Source organism: Cebus imitator, unplaced genomic scaffold (assembly GCF_001604975.1).
Source record: "Cebus imitator isolate Cc_AM_T3 unplaced genomic scaffold, Cebus_imitator-1.0 Scaffold56, whole genome shotgun sequence".
Classification (NCBI taxonomy): Eukaryota; Metazoa; Chordata; class Mammalia; order Primates; family Cebidae; genus Cebus; species Cebus imitator.
The window spans coordinates 2141828-2147182 of record NW_016107371.1 but is presented as its reverse complement, the minus strand read 5'-3'; the positions used below and the strand labels follow the sequence as shown (position 1 = coordinate 2147182).

Below are 5355 nucleotides of genomic sequence, written 5' to 3'. Positions count from 1 at the left end.
TCACCCTGGTGTGAAAAGTGGGCTTTGGAAAAAAGAATGATCATAAGATTGCAAGTTAAAGAGATCAAGAGGGAAAGATTTCTAACAGGACAACACTGAGGCCATGGGATTATCTTCCTTCTGAGGACCTCTTGGCCAGTGAGGAATATTAACTTGCAAGACTCTCATCTCAGCAGCAGACAAGCACATACTGGATTCCAAAACCAACTTTTAACATGAGCACTGTAGAGTAGTAACAGAATCACCACAGTGGAAAATAAGAGCCTCCTGGAAACTGGTGAGAATTTCCAGTTCTATTTCTCAAATGTGAGCTGCTAGAGTTTCTTCAAAGTGGCGAAGGGAGGCTGTTACCAATTTATTTAACACTCAAAAGGAATGTGGTTTTATTGGTACTTTACTCTGGTGAAGGGGATCATATGGTTACAAGTAATTCCGAAACAAAGTGAATAGTACATTAGGAAAAGGAGTGGCTCATGCCTATAATCCTAGCAATTTAGAAGGCTGAGGGAGGAGGATTGCTTGAGGCTAGGACTTTAAGATCAGACTAGGCAACAGATCAAGACCATGTCTCTAAAAAATATATATATTTTAATTATTTGGGTGTAATAGTGCACACCTATGGTCCCAGCTACTCAGGAGGCTGAGGCGGGAGGATTGCTTGAGCCCAGGAATTGGAGGCTGCAATGAGCTGTGCTTGTGCCACTGCACTCCAGCCTCAGCAACATGGTGAGAGCCTTTCTCAAAAAAAAAAAAAAGAAGAGGCATGACCATTGCCAAGGAGGAAATCTTCCCAGAGGCGATGAACCAAGCTAAGTCCTAAAGGCTTAAGAGGAGTCCCCAGGGGGTGATGAGGTATGGCCATTCATCAGATGGGCATCCTAGACTTTCCAGGACCAAAGCACAGAGGTGAGAAGAAACACTGTCTTCTGTAAATAATCTACATGGAGCCAGGTGTGGTGGCTTACACCTGTAATCCCAGCACTTTGGGGGCGGATGACGAGGTCAGGAGATCAAGACCATCCTGGCCAACATGGTAAAATCCTGTCTCTACTAAAAAAAAATACAAAAATTAGCTGGGTGTGGTGGCACATGCCTGTAATCCCAGCTACTCAGGAGGCTGAGGCAGGAGAATCGTTTGAATCAGGGAGTCAGAGGTTGCAGGGAGCCGAGATTGAGCCACTGCACTCCAGCCTGGTGACACAGCGAGACTCCGTCTCAAAAGAAAGAAAATCTACATAGATCAGGAGGCACTGCAGGCAGGATGAGATCATGGAAGGCCCTGGCAGCCGTGATCAGACATGTAAACTTGATTTCCTTGACGCTGGAGTCCAAGACCTGAAGGATAAGTAAGGGAATTAATTAAAAAAAATTTTTTTTAATAAATAAATAAAGAAAAAATATATATAAATAAATAAAAGATAAGTAAGGGAATGAAGAAGGCCCCACTGGGATCAAGGCAAATCTGTCAAACTGAATCTGTTCCCAACGAAAGGACGGAACTGCCCCCAGGCTTCTGCCAGTTGTTGCCATGGAGGTGGGCAGGCCCAGGGTTAGCAAATCTTCAAAGTTGTCAAGAAAAGCTGGAATTCCCAATATTTATATGACAGACCCAGATTTTTTAAGCTGGCAATTATTCCAAATTAAAAACAAACAAACAAACAAAACACTGTGGGGACTAAACAAAACATCTTTAGACGCAGTCAAGGCCTCCAGTTCACCACCTCTGCTGGACTGAAGGGAGCGCTCAGGCAGAGAAGTGCACAGATTTGCATTTCAAAAGTCACTATTGGGCAGTATGATTAGAGAGAGTAAGAGGCTAGAGACAGGCAGACTGGTTAATTCAACAGACTTTTTGAGACCTCTGTGTGTGACAAGAGCTGGAGTCACAATAATGAGGTTTTGGAACCTCAAGCCTGGTGTGGGAGACCAGTTTAATGAGCAGTCCCACAAATGTGTGATCACGTACTACGCATATACTCCGGGGAAGAAAAGAGGAAGGCCCAAACTGTGGGGGAATATGGAAAATAACAAATGAAAGAGCTATTTGGGAAATTTGGCAACAACTTAGATGGGGGGAGAAAAGAAAGGGCATTTCAAGGTCTTACCCAGGTGAGTGGGTAGATGGTGTTGTGGAAAGAAGCAGAAAAAAGACCATGGGAAACCCTGTTACTATTGAGAGTTACATAAACCAAGGAAAATGTGGTTTAAACAGATGATGCAAAGGAATGAGTGAAGTCCTACATTTTCATTTTTGTCCTCTTATGGAGGCTTCCAAGCTGCCATAACTTGCTTCTTTCTGAAGATAAACCTGCCCTGCCCATCTCACAAGGCACTTGTATTAGTCAGGATTCTCCACAGAATCAAAACAATTAGGATCTATGTTCATATCTATGTCTATATTTATTTGGTGTAAGGAATTAGCCCACATGATTATGAAGGTTGATGAATCCTTAAATCTAGTCAGCAAGCTGGAGACCCAGGAGAGAGAAAAGTGGGACGCTGGCAGGTTGAAGACTCAGGACAAGCCAGCATTTCAATTCAAGTCTGAAAACAAGAAAAAAAGCCACTGTCCTAGTTTGAAGACAGGCAAGAGGAGTTCTCTCTCACTAGTGGGAGAGTCAGACTTTGTATTCTATTCGGACCTTTAGCTGATTGGATAACATCCATCCTTATTGGTGAGGGGCAGTCTGCCTTACTCCATCTACCAATTGCAATGTTCGTCCCAGGCCAGGCGTGGTGGCTCACTCCTGTAATCCTAGCACTTTGGGAGGCCAAGGCAGGCGGATCACTTGAGCTCAGGAGTTCAACATCACCCTGGTCAACAGGGCGAAACCCCATCTCTACAAAAAATATAAAAATTGGCCGGGCGCGGTGGCTCAAGCCTGTAATCCCAGCACTTTGGGAGGCCGAGGCGGGTGGATCACGAGGTCAAGAGATTGAGACCATCCTGGTCAACATGGTGAAACCCCGTCTCTACTAAAAATACAAAAAATTAGCTGGGCATGGTGGTGCGTGCCTGTAATCCCAGCTACTCAGGAGGCTGAGGCAGGAGAATTGCCTGAACCCAGGAGGCAGAGGTTGCGGTGAGCCGAGATCGCGCCATTGCACTCCAGCCTGGGTAACATGAGTGAAACTCAAAAAAAAAAAAAAAAAAAAAAAAAAAAAAAAAAAAAAAAATTAGCCAGGCATGGTGGTGTGGCTGTAATCTCTTCTACTCAGGAGGCTGAGGCAGGAGGATCACTTGAACACAGCAGCAGAGGTTGCAGTGAGCCAAGATCATGTCACTGTACTCCAGTCTGGGCGACAGAGCCAGACCTTGTCTCAAAAAAAAAACAAAAAAAAAAAACACCCTCACATACACCCCCAGAATACTTGACCAGATGTCTGGGCCATCATATTCTCTCTCCTGGGCTACTGCATGGCCTCCTAACTTGACATGACGCTGTCTGTGCTGGTGATTTATCTGTGATCTCCAAGACATCCTTCTAGCTCTTCTCTGTAACCCTGGGGTTGGAATGATGCAAACTAAATCTCTCCACCTCTCAGCTTGCTGGCTTCCTGTTAGGTTTTCCATTGTGAGGCATTAGAAGGAGATAGGAAAGCAGAAGGAAAGAGGGGACTTCTACCTTGTTTTCACTTCCTGTTTTTCATTGCTACTTCAGTAGCAGCATGTAAGTGGCCCTAGGTCCACCTTCTGAGTATTCTCAGTACCAACCTTGCTGTGCCTCTCCTCAACCCCCAGGTGCCAGCAGCAGCCATGCCACACCCCCTCACCTGCTGGGCTGCACCTGAGGAAGATCTGAGCACGTGCAGAACCACACCCCTTCAGTGGAAGCACCAGCCAGACAGCAAACCCCTCATCAGAGGTCTGAGCAGGGCAGAGCCACCCTCAGAAATCCAAGCACTAGCGCCGTGGGGCCTCTCCTCCAAGCTCCTCCATACAGGCAACTCAGTCTGTTCCCTCCCATTCCTCAGCCTTGGGAGTGAGAGCTGCTTCCTGCAGTTATGGATCCCCAGGTTACCTAGCCTCTTCCTTTCTCCTTTTACTCTTTCAGCTTTCTAATGCCTGCAAAACCAATTCTTTATATTTACTGAAGTACCTACAGTGTCTTCTGTTTCTGACTAGCCAATGGCTGATAACCCTTTTAATCCATTTTCCATTTAGCAGCCTTTTGAAATCCATTTTCCATTTACCAGTTATCTTTTGAAAATGTGGCTCACTCCCCCGATATCCTAGTCAAGGTGCTGGGTTTCAAACAACAACTTCTGGCTAATGTTTAAACAGAAGAGGGATTTATTGAAAGTGACTGGGGAGCTCAGAGAATCAAGAGGAAGACTGGAGAACAAGGCACCAAGGAAGGCTGCCACAGCAAAGCTCCCAGCATGATTTGCTATGCCACTGATACCATACCCCAGGAAACATATGGGCAGCCAGGTGTCAGCGGACATTTGTTGCCATACGCTGAACTCTGCTGCCTCAGCACATTGATTCCTGGGCGCTCCTGATTCCACCACAGCCACCCTACTAATTTCTAACTGACCGAAGACAACCTCATGATTCAAAGTCCCAGGTAGGAGCATCTGATTGACGTTGTTCTAAGTGCCAGGGGGAGGGGGAGAGAAACTGTCTTTTCTATTCCCTTCTAAGTTGTGGCTTCAATAGTGGAACAGGTGCCTGACATCCCATAAGTTTTGTGATTCCCCAAAATAAGACCCAGGGTGATAATTATCCAGTATGTTGCCTAAAACCATCCAATAGCTTCCCCTCTCACTTAAAGTCCCAAAACTGGACTTGATGTCTGGTATGATCTGGCACCACCTAACTTTCTGACCTCATCTCATGCCAATCTTCTGTGCTCATGTTTCTGTCACATGGGGTTCCTGTCTGTCCCTTGAGCGTGCAATGCTCATTCTGACCCCAGGGAATCACTATTCCCTCATTCTGGAAGATCCTTCCTTCTTGCCGCCAAGCATCGGCTCAAATATCTTCTCGGTGAAACCTTCCCAAGGAAGCCTCTACCACACTCGTCTTTTCTTCATAGCACTTGTTTGCACGTGATCTTTTCTTGTGTGTTGATTTGTTAATTACCTGCCTCCCCTGTCTGGAATGTCAATTCTGTGATGTCTATCCATTGCTCCTGTGTCCCAGCACCTAGGAGAGTGGCTGGCTCTGGGCAGGTACTTACTGTTTGTTGAATGAACAGATGGCTAGATGGCTCAATTCTGTTTATTAAAGAGCCCTACTTGATAAAAGAAAAGCAAAGGCCGGGCGCGGTGGCTCAAGCCTGTAATCCCAGCACTGTGGGAGGCCGAGGCGGGTGGATCACGAGGTCAAGAGATCAAGACCATCCTGGT

The 5355-nt window shown here is 46.1% G+C and overlaps 1 pseudogene; it reads left to right on the top strand.

Moving 5' to 3' along the window:
* Positions 1 to 1269: 1269 nt before the first annotated feature.
* LOC108304623 overlaps positions 1270 to 5355 on the top strand; it is an 11229-nt pseudogene continuing 7143 nt past the window's right edge.